We start from the raw sequence: 19,021 nt of genomic DNA, 5'->3' as shown, positions 1-19,021 counted from the left end.
GGTGTGTTTGTTGATGGAGTTTGTGGATGGGTGTCATGCTTCTAGGAATTCCCTGGCTGTTCTTTGTTTCGCTTGCCCTATAATGGTAGTGTTGTCCCAGTTGAATTCATGTTGCTTGTCGTCTGCGTGTGTGGCTACTAGGGATAGCTGGTCGTGTCGTTTCGTGGCTAGTTGGTGTTCGTGGATGCGGATCGTTAGCTTTCTTCCTGTTTGTCCTATATAGTGTTTTGTGCAGTCCTTGCATGGGATTTTGTACACTACATTAGTTTTGCTCATGCTGGGTATCGGGTCCTTCGTTTTGGTGGGTTGTTGTCTGAGAGTGGCTGTTGGTTTGTGTGCTGTTATAAGTCCTAGTGGTCGCAGTAGTCTGGCTGTCATTTCAGAGATGTTCTTGATGTATGGTAGTGTGGCTAGTCCTTTGGGTTGTGGCATGTCCTCGTTCTGTTGTCTCTCCCTTAGGCATCTGTTGATGAAATTGCAGGGGTATCCGTTTTTTGCGAATTTGAGCTGTAGGGAGAGGCTGAATTGGCTGGAGCTCAGAGTATTGAGTACAGGAGATGGGAGGTCATGTTGCGGCTGTACAGGACATTGGTTAGGCCACTGTTGGAATATTGCATGCAATTCTGGTCTCCTTCCTATCGGAAAGATGTTGTGAAACTTGAAAGGGTTCAGGAAGGATTTACAAAGATATTGCCAGGGTTGGAGGATCTGAGCTACAGGGACAGGCTGGGGCTGTTTTCCCTGGTGGGTCAGAGGCTCAGGGTTGACCTTACTGAGGTTTATAAAATCATGGGGGGCATGGATTGGATAATAGACAAAGTCTTTTCCCTGGGGTGGGGAGTCCAGAACTAGAGGGCATAGATTTAGGGTGAGAGGGGGAAGATATAAAAGGAAACAGAGAGGCAACGTTTTCATACAGACGGTGATGCGTGTATGGATTGAGGTGCCAGAGGATGTGGTGGACGCTGGTACAATTACAGCATTTAATGGGCATCTGGATAAGTACTTGAATAGGGAGGGTTTAGCAGGATATAGGCCACGTCCTGGCAAATGGGACTAGATTAGATTAGGATATCTGGTCAGCATGGACGAATTGGACGAAAGGATCTGTTTCCGTGCTATACATCTCTATGACTCTGTTTCTAAATGCAAATGCACCCCATAAACTTATATGTATGTGTGTGCATGTGAGTTTGTACATGAGAGTGTGAATAAGGAATGTGTTGGTGTGTGGGCATGCTTGGTAAAATGTGAGTGTGATAGAGTATAAGCCTGCGAGAGGGTGTGTGTGTAGGGTGTGTATACATGTGTGTCTGAGAGACAGCATGTACATAAGAGGGGTATGGATAAAAGCGAGGGGTTGCATTTTAGATAAAACAAACAAGGGCAGGACTTGTACAATTAATGGTAGGGCCCTGGGTCTTGTTGTAGAACAGAGAGACAGTGGGGTGGGTTCAGGTACATAGTTCTTTGAAAGTTACATCACTGGTAGGTAGGGTGGTTCAGAAGGCATTGAGCGCACTTCCCTTCATTGTTCACACCATTGAGTATAAGAGTTGAGATATCATGTTGAGGTTATCCAGGATGTTGCAGAGGCCACTTTTAGAGTACTGAGTACAGTTCAGGTCGCCCTGTTATAGGAAGAATACTATTACAGAGGGTTCGGGAAAGATTTACCAGGATGTTGCCAGGACTCGAATGTTTGAGTTAAAGGGAGAGGCTGGGACTTTTTTCCACTGGAGCATTTGAGTTGAGGGGTGGCCTTTTAAAGTTTTATAAAATCATGAGGGGTGGAGGTAAGGTGAATAGCAAAGGTCTCTTCCTTAGCGTGGGGGGTTTCAAAACTAGCGGGCATTTGTTTAAGGTGTGGAGAGAGATTTAAAAGGGACCAGAGGGGCATCTTTTTACAGAGGGTGGTTTGTGAGTGAATTAACTTTCAGAGGATGTGGTAGATGCAGGTACAATTACAACATTTAAAAGACATTTAGATGGGTACATGAATGGAAAGATTTGGAGGGATATGAGTCAAACACAGGCAAGATTAGTTTGGGAGTCCTGGTCGACATGGATGGGGTGGACGGAAGGGTCTGTTTCTGCGTTGTATGACTCTATGACACGAAGAACCAGAAGTGATCTTATTGAAACCAGTAGAATTATGAAAGGGCCTTGACAGGGTAGATGCAGATAAAATGCTCCTTTGGGGGTGTCGTACAATCCTTACAGTACAGACCATTTGGCCCAAAGGGTCCATACCGACACACCGAAGAGAACCACACCCAACCCACTCCCCTGTATTTCCCATGGCGCATCCACCCAAACCTACACATCCCTGGGCACTATGGGAAATTTAGCATGGCCAATTCACCCAAACCTACACATCCCTGGGCACTATGGGTAATTTAGCATGGCCAAACCAACGCAGGATTAACATGATTCAATTCTGTCAGCAGCAATCACTTCAAGGGTGGTGGTTTTCTTAGATGCAGAGAAGGCATCTAAGGAAATAAAAAATATCGTTTTATACCCTGGAGCGGTTTAGTCTGGGTGAAGTGTTCACAAATGGGTAAGTATCCTTCACAGTGATCCTCGAGCAGCGGTTCTCACCAATGACTTAAGGTCTAGTAATGTTAACATGGCAGGGGCAGTCAGCAAGGATGTGGCCTTTTACCTTTATTTTTCACATTGGTGATTGAGCCGTTGGCAGAGACTATTTGTAGGGACTCCAATATAGTCGGTCCAGAGGTGGGATCAAAGGCGCATAAGAGCACAGTATATGTGGATGAAGTTCTTATTTTTCTCTTGAACCTAGTGCCCCATTTGAAACAGTGTATTGATTCATTTGGCCCTTTCTCAGGTTACAAGATTAATTTTTCAAAGTCAGAGGCTTTGCCTACCGGGTGTCTTAGGGGAATACCTGACGTTGAGAGTGGGTTTCCATTTAAGTGGGCACAGGGAGGTTTTCTTTACTTAGTCCTTTCTGTTACCCCCACCTTTGATCAGTTATTTAAGGCTCATTTTGTCCACTTGGTTGACAAGGTTAAACAAGATCTTCCGATATCACGGTAAGGTCGAGTGGCTCTTATGAAAATGAATGTTCTTCCTGGCTTATTATACTCTCTGCGGATGCTCCCTTTGCTTTTTCCTAGGCAAACGTTTCAGAATTTGAATGGTTGGTTTAGTTCTTTTATTTGGGAGCACAGGTGGCCCCTTATTAAGCTTGCAAAACTGCAATTGCCCCAGGGACTGGGGAGGAGTGGGCCTCCCAGATATCCAAAGATATAAATTAGGCTCTCTTCTATCTTTTGTAAGTGATTGGGTGTGTGAGGATTCGGTGGACATTAAGGCATCTCAGGCAAAATGTCCTCTTATCAACCTGCTGTTTTCTAACCAAAATTAGGCCAGTTGCAAAACATTGCCATAAACCAATAGTTACTGATACTGTCAAAGCGTGGAGGGCAATGAGGCAGATGGGGGGGTAATATGCGCAAAACTTCTTTTCCTCGTTCCATAGTTGGCATGCCGAGTTTCCGGCCAGGGATAATCGACCCGAGATTTAAACTCTGGGCAGATAGCAGAGTTTCTTGTTTGGTGATTTGTTTGAGGGCGAAACGATGATGTCCTTTGATCAAATAATTTGTTAAATATGGACTATCCAGTAGGAACCTCTTTCTTTCAGATTAGAGATTTTATTCGAAAAGAGACTATGCTTTTGACTGAGTGTTATAGATCTGATATAGAGAAGAGGGTGCTGCATGCTCAGAACATACTGAGGACACTTCAGGCTCTCTGCCTTTATTCCTGATGAAGGGCTTTTGCCCGAAACGTCGATTTTGCTGCTCGTCGGATGCTGCCTGAATTGCTGTGCTCTTCCAGCACCACTGATCCAGACTCTATCATCTGTTGGGGGAGGTTTCTTGGGTGACATGGAGCGATTACGTGACGTCTGGCAGAGAGAGTTAGGAGTTAAGATCACTTTGGAAACATGGAAGGATATTTGTGAGAATGTGAGGAAGATTTTGATGTGGTAATAGGACCCATGTCATGCAGTTAACGATTCTTCATAGGGTTCACCTGGCCCCAGATCATCTCGCAAAATTTAAGGAGCGAGCATCTTCAGTGTGCCCCAAGTGTAAAGTAAGCACAGGTATCCTCCCTCATTACTTGTGGTCCTGCCACAAGCCTCATATGTATTGGAGCGCTGTGGCAGGAGTAATAGAGGGGGTCTTGGGTACCAAAGTTAAGGTGGACCCGGTCTCTCTTCTCCTGGGGTTAGCGAGTTTTGAGAAGATTTGTAGCTCAGGTTGAGGTTTTGGATGTAGGTTTGCTCGCTGAGCTGGGGTTGCCGAATCTATCTTCCCCAGATGTGCATGGCTGAAACCTTTTTAACATCCTCACTTCTTGTGCGAGGAAGAACATTCTGATATGCTGGGTGTCCGAGAACGCCCCCGCTCCCCCCCCCTCCCCCCCCAGGTCTGTCGGGGTGGCGTAAGTTAATTATGGAACACATTCCTTTGGACTTTCTCACAAATATGGTGCACCAAAAAATGGAAATTTTTACAAGATATGGCAGCACTTTTTGAATAACCTGGAAGCAGATTTGTCTGCCATTTTAGTTAGGGCCTTTGTTTAGCCGTGATGGTTTGGTTTTAGTGAAGCTGATGCCCTGAGAGGAAGAATTGCAAACACATGTTGGTGTAATAATTGATGTTCTCGAAGGTCGAGAGCTAGTCTTGTTGCGCTGAGTGGCATTATTTATTTATCGATCTGTAATGAGTATAGTTTTGATTTGTGTTGTAGTGTAGCAGTTGGTTTACTGTTGTTAGTTGTTATAACATTGTATTTCCATATTTTTTGTAGTTTTATAAATTATATAAAGAAAAACTTTCAATAAAAATACATTTTTCTAAAAGTCTAATGCTTTGTGCCTGTGACATTGTTCTCAGTCAAGGATAGATTCCCCGTCACCACTAAACCCCTGAATCAATATCTACTTAAGGAAACTGCCAACATCCAGATAGGTAGAGAAACAGCAGCTGTATTTAAGTGGGGACTCCAGAAACGTGTGGTTTATTACAATGACTACTGTACACCACACACACACACACACACGAGGAAAGAGACACTGCCTTTTATTTGCAAATCCAGCTGGAACATGAATTATAATTTATATCTTAGATGAATAGGATGGTTGTGAACAAGTTCCAAGAGATTATCATTATGATCAACAGACCATTGTTATAACCAGCTAGGTAAAAACAATGACTGCAGATGCCGGAAACCAGAGTTTAGATTAAAGTGGTGCTGGAAAAGCACAGCGGTTCAGGCAGCGTCCGAGGACCATTGTTATAAGACATGGCAGCCCGACTTGAGATATTTGGATATAGGTTTGTCAGTTATCTTAACTAGGGTATTTGTTTAACCAAGATGGTTAGGTTTGTCGCCCTGGAGGAGGTCTCCTGAGTTAATACGGGTATATATACAATGTTCCCATTCCTTTGTTTGGGAGCATTGCGCCCAGCCTTGCTGTTCTGTATTCTGTTGGGGTTTTTTTTCCCTATTATCTATCTATTTATTTATTTATTTATTTATTTATTTATTTATTTATTTATTGGTGTTGCTTTGCACAGTGTTAGGGTTTGGTTTGTACTATAGGGTAGGTTAGTAGTTAGTGGACAGCAGTTGTATTGTAATTTGTGTTTTTTTTCTTTTTATTATACTGATATTTGTTACTGATTGCAAACATATAAACTCATTAAAAAATACAAAGTTAAAAAATTTTTGCTAATAAATATACTTACAAACTAAAGGGTTACAGGAAAGGTCGTAAAGCTTCAGGGATCAGACGCAGATTAAAATACCCGTCCACTCGGGTGTTTTCCTATCTTCCTGGTGGTGGAAATTGAATAAAGATTCATGCACTTTGTGTCTTTCACTGTGTCTCACACCTGCACACACACACCATGGGTGCTGGGGAAATAATAAGCACTACCGCACTTAGGCGGTAGTGTTGGGGTTAAAAAAAAAGAAAAAAAAAAACAGGAAAAAAAATAAAATACCCGTGAGCGGCCTCTCTCACCCACCAAAACAATATCTTGTTGAATGCAATCGCACATCTCTTACTTTTACTTTTGTTTAGACCTTTATCCCGCCCGGATCCAACACCATGACCGGCTTCTTGAACCTTCCTCCAGCTCCGGGGGGTTGTTGAGCTCCTGGGCTCCGGCCGCCGCCGAAGAAGCCGCGGGCGCCGGCTCTCTCTCCTCCACCGCCGACATTTTTAATTTGTTTTCTCGTTCACCCGGTAACCGTCACCTCCCCCTTCCCGGGCCCCGGGAATTATACACAAATAAACAATAAACCCCACCGGGGACTGTCTCCTTTTCTTCACAACTTTTGTTTGAAAAGTTCCGGCTTTAATTTGAAATGTATTTTAAAGGTATGACGCGCTTCCTCCAATCAGAGCGCACCTTACTCCATCTGACCAATGGCGGCCGGGTGTGCGGACAGTATTGGTCCCACCCCCAGAATGTCGCTCTCCGATTCGTCCGCACGGACGGCAGCCTTTGGGATTGGTGGAGAGGTGCGCAGGCCCTTCACTGTCCCCGCCCCTTTACTACAATGGGCTCGAGGGGTTCAGGAGGAAGGTGTTCTCACACATTCATTCAACAGGAGATGGGCTCAATTTACTGTAATGGGCTCTGGAGGTACAGTGGTCGTGTCCTATGTTGAGGAGGAAGGTGTTTCCATTCACTCAACAGAATATTTACCAGAGAGGCTTTTTTTATGGTGCGCAGTGGTAGTGTCCCTACCTCTGAACCCTGAGGCCCAGGTTCAAATCCCGCTGCTCCAGTATGTGTAATAACATCCTCAATCAAAATTTTTTAGTCATAAGGCATACCAAACGTCAACGCCAAATTATAGCTCAACAAGTTTATTTAAAACCACAAGCACTTGGAGCGTGGCCCCTTCATCAGGTGAAGTCAAGGAAAAAATGTGGGGAGAGAATTCAGATAAGTGATCAACCATGGATGGTGAAGAAAGACCTCTACAAAATTTCATGCAAGGACTGCCACAAACACTACGTAGGACAAACAGGAAGAAAGTTAGCCACCAGGATACACGAACACCAGCTAGCCACAAAAAGACACGACCCTCTCTCCCTCGTAGCCCGACACACGGAGGAAAAGAAAACACCATTTCGACTGGGACAACACATCTATCCTGGGACAGGCTAAGAAAAGACATGCCAGAGAATTCCTAGAGGCCTGGCACTTCAACCACAACGCCATAAACAAACATCTGAGGGGTTGATACCATCTATCAACCCCTCAGAAAACGAACAGGAAATGACATCACCACAAACCCCAGGAACCCCATCCAGGACAAACATATAAATAGAAAGCAGGAGACAACAGCTTAGCTTCACTTGGAGGTCGCCACTGACGATGTTACCGAGCCAGGTAATGAAACGTTTGGATATCAAACCTACAGCTCAGCGAGCAAACCTACACCCTAAACTCCATCTGCCTCTTCTCAGCCCATTGGCCCATCTGGTCCAGATCCTGTAACCCTCTTTGCTGTCCACTACATCTCCAATTTTGGTGTCATCTGCAAACTTACTAACTGTACCTCTTATGCTCGCATCCAAATCATTTATGTAAATGACAAAAAGTAGAGGCCCCCGCACCGATTCTTGTGGCACTCCACTGGTCAAGGCCTCCATCTGAAAAGGAAAGGTTTGGAGGGATATGGGCCGGGTGCTGGCTGGTGGGACGAAATTGGGTTGGGATATCTGATCGGCGTGGACGGGTTGGACCGAAGGGTCTGTTTCCATGCTGTACATCTCTATGATATCTACTCCAGAAGAGATTCCAATAACCCAAACATGTGAACCCTCCTCCCATGCACCTGCTCCTCAGCATAGGTATCAAGGGGCTCAAAGGTTATGGGAGAAAACAGGACAATGGGGTTGAGAAACTTATCAGCCATGATTAAATGGTATGAGCAGACCCAATGGGCTGTTTGGCCTAATTTCTGCTCCTATGTCTTATGGTGTCTTGCTGTCCTGGACACAATGTGAGAGAATTGGGAGTAGGAATAGGATATTCAGCCTTTCGAGCCTGCACCAACATTGAACAGATCATAACTGGATATGAATCTACCTACATCTAGGCAGATAAGCTAGGACCTTTTCCACTGGAGCATAGGAGGCTGAGAGGTGACCTTATCTGAAGTTTAAAGAATCATGAGGCCTATAGATGAAGTGAACAACGGTTGTCCTTTCCTTAGAGTGGGGGTTTCAAGATTAGGAAGCAAACTTTGAAGGGGAGTGGAGAAAGATTTTAAAAAGACATGAGGCACGCTAATTTTTTTCTCCACAGAGAGTGGTTTGTGTGTGGAATGAATGTCCAAAGGGAGTGGGGGGGATGCAGGTACAGTTACAATGTTTAAAAGACATTTGGATGAGGACATAAATGGGAAAGGTTCTGAGGTGTTATGGTCTAGGCTAGACAGCTCAAAACATTCTTAAGCAGGTAGCCCAGACCATAAGTTTGCTATTTGTTTCAGTAAGTGTACAGTGAAAATTACCCAGAGTAAGTTAGCTAGGTTGACTACCAGGTTTTAAAACGGAAATGTATTCGCAAGATAGTGGAATGAAACACAAAGAACAGAATAGAGAATACCCACAGAACCCAGTGTCCAAACTAGACTTAAACTATCTGACAACTGTTCCAAATGTACACAACAGTCCCAATAAACAAACCCCTTAAACAGAGAGTAAAACTAAAACAGAGGCTTATAAGTCAGTGTATAAAGTCTCATCTGTTTATGTATAAACGAAAAGGCCTTCCAATATACTTTTAATCTCTGTACTAAACCAGTCATTTTAGAGCCTGGGGCTGTTTTACGACCCCTCTGAAAGAAAACAAGGACACAGCATCCTTGAGAAGACGGACCAGCTTTTAGAAAAAGGACCAGCTTTGTGACAGAGGGATATGGGCCAAACACTGGCAGGTGGGATTAGTTTAGTATGAGAACATAGCATTGGGCTAGTTGGACAGAAGTGTCTATTTCTGTGCTGTATGACTCTGTATTTATTCTGTACAGGTCTTAAAACTATTTTCTTGTCTTCCCCCATAGTTATCCACTTCTTTGATGTTCGGACTCAGATGAACTCAGCCTTGAATATATTCAATGACCACCCCCCCAAACTGCAGGAAGACATCCCCATTTTTGAACTCTTCTTGCTAATGTACCGCCTTGCTCATTGCTTGCTGTATCTGTCTGACAACTGACAGTGACTGGTGTAGAAGGACACTGAGGTCCATTTGTACGTCCACACATCATTCCTGATGAAGAGTTCGTGCCCAAAATGTTGACTTTCCTGCTTCTCGGATGCTGCCTGATCTGTTGTGTTTTCCAGTGACACATTTGATGCTGATCTCCAGAATCTGCAGTCCTCACTTCTTCCACATCCCAATATATTAACATTTAAACCATGCACCTCCTCTCTGCCTTTTTTCCAAAGCAAAGTCTATAACTTTATATTGTGGTTCTGCATTTGCCATACGTTCGCCAATTGAAACACAGCCCTGGACCAACTTTTCCAGAGCCTGTCTCCTCCCTGGATTCACTCCCTTTCCCTTCAGTTCGTGCAAGACAGCAACTGAATCCCAGAATGAAAAATAAATGAAAAAGTGGATGAAAAAGGAGAGTGCCGCACCCACAGATGTTGGACAGAGTAAAGACGTTGCAGGTCTGGGGCGAAGTTCAATCGTCATTCTGAGAGAGCCACAGCAGCTTCACAAATTCATGGTCGAACTTCCGCATTCAGACAAAGGGGTCTCTCTGATTGGCAGGAGGACCAGCTTCTTCCGGTCCTCCAGGCCTCACCATTGGTCCTCCACAAGAAAGTCAGGCGCCGGTTCCGCGGACAGCAGCGAGCATGCTCAATGCTTTTGCTGACACTACCGCACATGCGCAATGCTAGCTGACACCGCGAAGCATGCGCAGTACGCTCTGTGGAGAGTCTGGCATTACTGACAGATTTTTAGTGACCGAATGTCAATAGGAGAAGAAAAGCTGGAGCCACAATTTTATTTTTCCCTGTGGCTCAACATTCTATTCCTTTTAAATTTTGTCCGGCTGCTCAACTTTTTCGTCTTTTCCATAGGGTAGAGGAAGTCGAAAACTAGATGGCATAGGTTTAGGATGAGAGAGGAAAGATTTAAAAGGGACCTAAGGGGTAACTTTTTCACGCAGAGGGTGGTGTGTGTATGGAATGAACTGCCAGAGGAAGTGATGGAGGGTGGTACCATTACAACATTTGAAAGGCATCAGGATGGGTATATGAATAGGAAGGGTTGAGAGAGATATGGGCCAAATGCTGGCAAATGACATTAATTTGGGATATCTGGTCAGCATGGGCGAGTTGAACCGCAGAGTCTGTTTCTGTGCTGGATGACTCTACCCGCCTATTTCAATGCAAGTTTCAGAAACATGTCTGCAGGTTTTTTTAAAAAATTGAATATGCTTTTAGACATTAATGATGTTTCTGAATTTCAGCTGTTCTCAATTTTAAAGATCAGCCATTTCTTGTGCACCCCTGTTTTCCAAGTAGAGTCATCACCAACTATTCTCTCTCTTTCCTGAGAAGGGCCTGAGGCACGAGAAAANNNGGAGGAGAGAGAGACAGAATGGCTAGGCAGAGAGAATTGGTGGATGTAGAGTGTGAGGCGAGAGAGAGAATGGACGAGGACAGTGGGTTGGGGGAGTGACAGCACAAATCCCACCTTACCCAGGATTACTGTCAGTGTCCCATGAACTGGAAACCACTTCACCCACAGCAGACCTGGGGGCAATTGTTTCTCAATAGGCACATGGCTAATCCCTACAAGCCATTTGACCCATAAATTTCAGACTGACCTTCCAAACAGTATCCCACCCAGATTCACCTGCTTTCCTTCTAGTCCTGCAATTCCCCATGGTTAATGCTTAACCCACCCTAAGTTGCACATCTGTGGACACTTCGGCACGGCTGATCCACACTAAACTGCAGATATTTAGACTATGGGACAAAACTGGAGCACCCGGAGTTAACCCATGCAGACACAAGGGTGAGAACATGCCAACGTCCACCTGGAAAGCCGCCAGAGAGTGGAATCAAACCCAGGTCCCTGGCACTGTGAGGTAGTTGCGCTAACCACTGAGCTACCATCCCACCCAGAGCTTTGAGGTTCTGCTTTGTCTTTGTAGCTTCCAACTTCTCATGCACCCTCAGCAGAGGCTGTCTCCTCCTGACATTGGACCACACCCCTGCAACCTCTCATTCCCACTTCTCCACCATTGAGCGCATCGGTTCCTGAATCCTTGCGCCAGACACTGATGCCATCTGGCCTCCTGCTGCCAACTGCAGAGAACGGAGACAATCCCTGTCACTATTCTGTCCCTTACCACCACCTCCCCTCCCCAATCTTGTTTTTACTCCCAACCACCCAACCAGTTAGCTCCTCCACCCTGGAACTCTCTCTCAGATCTCGTTTACCTGCCAGACCTGCACTTACATCCTCCTGACTCTGTCCACTGATCTAAACAGAAGGCACTATCTGGAGGGGAATGACTGTCTCCCGGAATAAAGTTTCCGATTAACTTTCCCCCTTTTCCCCCAACATGCCGGCAGCCTGGCTTCCAGCTCCATCCCTATGAACAAAGGTCCTCCAGCATGTGTTTTCCCTGGATCACAGCATCCAGACCCTTACACACTCTGCAAATCAAAAGTCAAGTCCTATCTTCCCTCTTCAATGTATGTCGTATAACTGATTGATCATTTCCTCTGGCCAAGCAGAGGCTGTTAGCCAAATTCAGAACCCATGGGGATGGCCTCAACCGGAACCATGGGTTCATGTCATACTACAGGTGATCCTACTACACTACTCTCTCTTTCTCTCTCACACACATAGTCTTACATACTCACACACTCACGCTCTCTCTCAGATGCACACACCCTCTCACAGGTTTGTACTCCATTACTCTCACACTTTACCAAGCACGCATATACACAACACACACTCTTACACGCATACACACAGTCTCTCTCTCATGCACGCGCACACATCAGTCTATCCAGTGAATTTGCAATTGCAGATACATTTTATTTTGCTCAAAAAGCGCACAATCTTCAGGCAGTCAATCCATGTAATATTTTATAAATTCCTACTTTGGAAATAAAAGCAGTCTGACTCAAGATTGGGATACTGACAGACTCGAACATGGGTGAATCAGATGGGACTTTTCCCCCAGAAAATGGATTAATCATTAGATTCCAAACTCCAGATTTCTGACTGAATTCCAATTCCGCCATCTCCCACAGCTGGATTCGAACCCAGAAGTCCCAGTACTCCTCAGAACTGGGTTGATAGTCCAGTTGATAATGGCACTCGGCTGTCATTTCTTCAATCCCCTTGCAAAGACACATGAACTCTCTGGTGCCTCCGCAGGTCGGAGGAGCGGGTGAAGCCATTCGCACACTGACAGCAGGTGAGCAGGCTGTCTCTGACATAGACCTGCTGGTGCGTCCGTAGGCTAGAGGAGTCAATGAATCCCTTCCTGCGCTCGGAGCAGGTGATTGGCCGTTCCTTGTTGTGGACCCACTGGTGAGCTTCTAAAACCTCAAAATATATATTAAAGAAAGAACCCACTCTATTCACTACTGCAGGCTTACAGCAAGGTTATACATTATACAGGATACCTTACCTGTTCCTGTGCTGTGAGCTCTCCTGCACACGTTCCTCCAAGACCAGATGTGAATTTTACAGTTTGTTAATTTTTCCTAGATGCTCTCCAATGTCCTGAGATACATGAATTCAGACACAAAGGCAGTAACTATGCAGATTCACTGCTGTGTCAGTTAGCAGTGTAGGTTTCTTTTTCTCTCTCTCCCTTCCAGACCATGTGCTCGCTGCCTTTGGCTATGTTTCTCCCTTTTAAAAGTGCTGTTGCTTTGACTTTTTTACTCCAAATTCCAGAAACAATGCAACAGCATATAAAACATTAATTGCTGTTCCTGGATTTCAAAGAAATCAAGCAAATAAACTACTCTAAAAACGAGGAGCTCTTACAGCCACAAATTTTCTCAGCCTCCATCTTGGATTAGTTCTTGTTGAACATTCCCATCTCCCAGGTTACAGCTATTGAAATAATCTGCTTTTCTATTTTTGCTACCAAAGTGGATAACCTCACATTGATCCACACTAAACTGCACCTCCCATACATTTACCCACTCACTCAGCCTGTCCAAATAACATTGTATCCTCCTCACAGCTCACCCTTCCACTCAGCTTTGTGTCACCTGCAATTTGTGATATATTCCAATTAGTTCTCTCATCTAAATCACTGACATATACAATGAAAAGCTGGGGTCCTAGTCCCAATCCCTGCAGTTCCCCAATCATGAATCATTATGAAACATCGATCTGACTGATCTTTCCTGACTGACCATACAAAATAGCAGATGCTAGCCTGATATTCATAACTGACAGAGATCTGATAAGCAATTATGAACCACTGAATTACGAAAGCACAGAAGCAGGCCATTCAGCCCATTGTGTCCAAGCAGCTCTCTAAGTGAGCTTTCTGACCTTATGCCATTTTCCCGACGTTTCCTTGGAAACTTGTACATTGCTTGTCATCAAATAATTGTCCAATGCCCCTAATTGAACCTGCTTCAACCACTTCCATGCAATGTCTTCCAGGTCTATTTACTCACTTTATGAAATTTCTTTCTCACATCACATTTTCTTTCTTGTAATGTAGAATTAGGCTATTCAGCCCATCAAGTCTCCTCCACCATTTCCTGCCTTCTCCCCATCACCCTTGAAAGGGTTCAGAAAAGATTTATACGGATGTGTCCAGGGTTGGAGGATTTGGGAGAGGCTTAATGGGCCAGGACTGTTTTCCCTGGAGTTTCAGAGAGTGAGGGGTGACCTTATGCAGGTTTATAAAAGAATGAGGGGCATGGATAGGATAAACAGACAAGGTCTTTTCCCTAGGGTGGGGGAGTCCAGAACTAGATGCATTGGTTTAGGTTGAGAAGAGAAAGATATCAAAGGGACCTAAGGGGCAATGTTTTCACACAGAGGGTGGTGCTTGTATGGAATAAGCTGCCAGAGGAAGTAGTGGAGGCTTGTACAATTACAGCATTTAAAGGGCATCTGGATGGATAGATGAATAGGAAGGTTTTAGAGGATATGGACTAAGTGCTGGCAAATGGGACTAGATTAGGTTAGGATATCTGTCGGCATGGACAAGTTGGACTGAAGGGTCTGTTTCCGTGCTGCACGTTTCCATGACTCTATAACAAATAGTAAACAAACTGGTCTGCAATTTCCCACATATTGCCTCCCTCCCATTTTGAAAACATTAGCGTTTTTCCAATACAATGAAACCATAAGATTATAAGACATAGGAGCAGAAATTAGGCCTTTCAACCCATTGAATCTGCACCATTCAATCATGGCTGATACGTTTCTCAACTCCATTCTCCAGCTTTCTCCCCGTAACCTTTGATCCCCTTGACAATCAAGAACATATCTATCTCAGTCTTAAATGAACTCAATGAATCTTTTCCATGTTCAGAGATCTTTGGAATATTGTAACTAATGAATCCACTATCTCCGCTGCCACTTCCTGCAGGACCCTAGGATGTAGGCCGTCAGGCCCAGGGGACCTGTCTGTCCTCAATTCAAATAGTTTGCTGTGTACCTTTTTCATATCGACGTTGATTGTTTAAGTTCTCCCCTTTCTATAGCCTCTGACTTGCCCATTCCAATAGGAATTATTCTGTTGTCTTCCAACGTGAAAACTGATTGACTTAGCATCTCTGCCATTTCAGTATTCCCCCATTAACTCACCGTTTTCATTTTCCAAGGTACCAATACTTACCTTAGCGACTCTGTTCCCTTTACCGTACCAACAGAAGCTTTTGCTGTTCTCTTTGATGTTTAGTGCAAGGTTTCTTTTGTAATTTATCTTATCTATTTTTGTTAATTTTTTTAGTATCCCTTTGTTTATGTTTGAAAGTTTCCCAATGTTTCACCCATCCAGAGTGCTGGAATACTACTTCTGAGCAGGCTGAAAAGTTTTTTAAAAACTCCGTCGAAACTTTTTTCAAACCCCTTCATGTGGCTGGGGGCCGGCACAGCGATCGCCCCGCCCCCATCGTCTCTGATTGTTTGGTGGACGCCTCCAACCACGCCCCCTCCGGTGAAGACGTCATGCCCCTTGAGAGCTGGCGCATGTGCAGTCAAAACTTAAAGACAAACCCACCTTTCAGGTGGCTGGCGAGGGGAGCAGGGGACACATTGGCCCCGCCCCCATTGTCTCCGATTGGTTGGATGCCTCGTCGAACCCCGCCCACTACACGCGGGGTGACGTCACGGTCTGGTCACCCAGCCCCCTGTGAGTTGGCGCATGTGCAGTGTAGGTCCTGCGGCCGGACAAAGGCAGTGTTACTGAGTGGGAGAGGAATGGCGCCGGCGGCTGAAGGAACAAGAACAGGAGCCGCTGGAAAAGCTGAGCAGGTCCGGCAGCTCGTGTCGGGAGGAATGTGAGGAGGTGTTTCGGGTCCGGTGATCCTCCTTCAGAACAGGACCAGGTTTCAGGAACATCCCGGGGAGGTCGCCAGGCCCGAGCGCCAAGACCTGGCTCCTGCCCCCGGGGAGAGGAGACAGTGAGACAGGGTAGGATTGGGACCCGCGGGAGGAGGGAGACTGGGGAGTTTATAAACTCCTAGGGGGAGGCCTCAGGCCTCCAATAAAATCCTCACAGGCCCAGTGTTTACTTCACTGGGGAAGGACCTCGCGGGTTGCCCGGGCAACGGCCGCCATCTTTGTGAGGGTCAGGCGCCTGTTGTCTTGGGGCGGGGAGCGAGGGCGGCCATCTTTGTGAGGGTCAGGCGCATGTTGTCTTGGGGCGGGGAGCGTGGGCGGCCATCTTGGTGAGGGCACCATCAACTGTGGGTGGATCGGCCGTGCTAAATTACTGCTAATGAATGGCCGAGGATGTTCTGGTCAGTGTTTATCGGCCATACTAACCTACCCTGCAGGGCTCCCGCCTGACCTGCTGCGCTTTTCCAGCACCACTCTGATCTTGACTCCTTCCGTCTGCTGGAGGGTTCCACTCTCGGCTGAGCCCCGCCCCAGTTTGACGTCACAACGCGGAAGTGGCCCTATCAGTTTCAGTGTGAAACACCCTCCTCTGGGCAACTCTTCATCCTGGGAGGAACAGAGTGGGATGGGGGAAATATCTGTTCAGTTGTAGCAACTGGAGTGAATCTAGGGAGGGAGCAGACTCTGCAAACTCTAGTATGTGTCTTAATTACCCGGGTGAGGAAGGAAGGATGATAGCGATTGGGGAGGGGTGGATAATTTTTCTTTTTTTTAAAATTAAAATGCACCCGATTCCCACAAATAAATGCATCAGGTACAAGTACAGCACATGCATTAATCGACATTGCAGCTTCAAGCCAGCTAGAACAGTTTTACATCCTGTTCTTCCTCCATCTTGGCTCCTGCACTCCAGCTTCCTTCCTCCAATCCCACCCCTGTCCTGGGACATTGATGCTTCCAAGCTGACGCTCAAAAGTCCGGGTTGTCCCTCCATTCGTTCCCAATTTTCAAAACCCACAAAAGACAACTTTCCCAATCCTCTGAGTATCGGCGATGGGAGATTGCGTTGTGATTGTACAGGACATTGGTTAGGCCCCTTTTGGAAACTTATGTGCAATTCTGGTCTCCCTCCTATCGGAAGGATGTTGTGAAATTTGAAAGAGTTGAGAAAAGATTACAAGGATGCTGCCAGAATTGGAGGGTTTGAGCTTAATTGGTTGGTGCTGTTTTCCCCAAGTGTGCCGGAGGCATTTATACACGTTTATAAAATCATGAAAGGCATGGATTGGGTAAATAGACAAGGTCTTTTCCCTGGGTTTGTAGGAGTCCAGAACTAAAGGGTAATAGCTTTAGGGTGAGGTGGATGAGCAAAGATTTAAAAGAAACCTAAGGGCAATTTTTTAATTCAGAGTGTAGTGAGCATAAAGAATGAGCTGCCAGAGGAAATGGTGGAGACTGGTACAATTACAATATGTGAAAGTCATCTGGATGGTTATATGAATAGGAAGGGTTCAGAGAGAAATGGGCCAAGTGCTGGCATATGGGACGAGATTAATTTAGAATATCTGGTCAACATGGACAAGTTAAGACCATGAGAGAGGAGTGGAAGTAAGGCCATTCGGCACATTGATTCCACTCGCCATTTAATCATGACTGATGGACATTTCAACTCCACTCTCCCCGTAACCCTTAATTCCTTGTGAGATCAAGAACTTATCAATCTCTGCCTTGAACACATTTAACGTCCCGGCCTCCACTGTGCTCTGTGGCAATGGATTCCACAGGCCCACACTCCGTGGCTGAAGAAATGCCTCCTTATTTCTGTTCTAAGTTGACCCCCTCTAATTCTCAGATTGTGCCCATGCGTCCCTGCCTAACGGAAACAACTTCCCATCGTCCACCCTTTCTAAGCCATGCCTTATCTTGTTTCTATTAGATCTCCCCTCAACCTTCTAAACTCTAATGAATACAATCCCATGATCCCCAGCTGTTCATCATATGTTAGCCCTACAATTCCAGGGATCCATTGTGTGAATCTCTGTCGGACACGCCCCAGTGCCAGTATGTCCTTCCTGAGGTGTGGGGACCAAAATTGGGCGCAGTATTTGAAATGGGGCCTAACTGGAACTTAATAAAGTCTCAGAAGCATGTCACTGCTTTTAAATTCCCACTCCCTTAAGATAAATTATAGCATTACATTTGCTTTCTTTATAATTGACTCAACCTGCAAGTTAACCTTTAGAGAATCCTGGACTAGCACTTCCAGATCCCTTTGTACTTTGGCTTTATGAATTTTCTCACTGTTTACAAAATAGTCCATGCCTGTATTTTTTTCCAAAGTGCAAGCCCTCGCGTTTACTCACGTTGAATTTCATCAGCCATTTCCTGGACCACTCTCTTAAACTGTCTAAATCTTTCTGCAGCCTCCCCACCTCCTCAGTACTACCTGCCTGTCCACCTCATTTGTATCATTGGCAAACTTCACCAGAATGCCCCCTGTCCCTTCATCCAAATCATTAATATATAAAGTGAACAGTTGTAGCCCCAACACTGAACCTTGCGGGACACCACTTGTCACCGGTTGCCATTCCGAAAAAACTTTTATCCCAACTCTCTACCTTCTGTCAGACAGCCTGTTCTCAATCCATGCCAGTAGCTCACCTCGAACACCATAGCCCTCACCTTACTCAGCAGCCTCCCATGAGGCACCTTTATCAAAGGCCTTTTGGAAGTATAGATAGATAACATCCACATAGTTTCCCTGGTCTAACCTACTTGTTACCTCTTCAAAGAATTAAATTAGACCGAAGGGGCAGTTTCTGTGCTGTGTACCTCTATGAATCTGGCTTGGCAATAACGTTAGCCACGTCTGTATGTTCAGTTTCTCTCTAGTGTTGGTTTCAATAGCTTAATGTCTCATTTCGCTTCCCCCACTCACCCCAAACTTCCCCAAGACATTGACCATTTTATCACTGGTTGTTTCTAAAGCAGCTGTATTGCAGGTTCACTGTGAATTGATACTATACTTTTTGTTTCTCAAAATCAGACCTGCTCACTCTCGGCAGCATCCCAGTGCTGTGAAAGATATTAACTTTTCAGCAGAATGATCCAAAATTCAAAGAAATGTCAGTCTTGGTGCTTTTTTTTTTACTGCTCCATAAGATCTTGAGTCAGCACTTTCAGGAGAGCAGAACATGAACAAAGGTGGAGGGGGTGGTGCTTTCAATTTTGTGGAATAACAAAAGAAAATATTCTTCTGCAGGAACTAGAATTGCTTGTTCTGAACTTCTATCCTGGACTGACAGTGATGACATTTCTAATCTCTTTTCAAGAAAAAGATCTTTGAAGATCTGAAG

At 45.3% G+C, this 19,021-nt stretch overlaps 1 long non-coding RNA gene and 1 pseudogene across 1 annotated transcript in view; both read left to right on the top strand.

The window, feature by feature from the left end:
- The window catches only part of LOC122543762, a 51,180-nt pseudogene that overhangs the window by 12,207 nt on the left and 19,952 nt on the right, over positions 1-19,021 (top strand).
- The window catches only part of LOC122543457, a 12,020-nt gene continuing 8,441 nt past the window's right edge, over positions 15,443-19,021 (top strand). The window contains exon 1 of the long non-coding RNA XR_006310030.1: positions 15,443-15,737. This is a non-coding gene — a long non-coding RNA (uncharacterized LOC122543457). The remainder of the gene's footprint in view (positions 15,738-19,021) is intronic.

Source organism: Chiloscyllium plagiosum, chromosome 44 (assembly GCF_004010195.1).
Source record: "Chiloscyllium plagiosum isolate BGI_BamShark_2017 chromosome 44, ASM401019v2, whole genome shotgun sequence".
Lineage (NCBI taxonomy): Eukaryota > Metazoa > Chordata > Chondrichthyes > Orectolobiformes > Hemiscylliidae > Chiloscyllium > Chiloscyllium plagiosum.
This window is presented reverse-complemented; position numbering and strand designations above follow the sequence as displayed.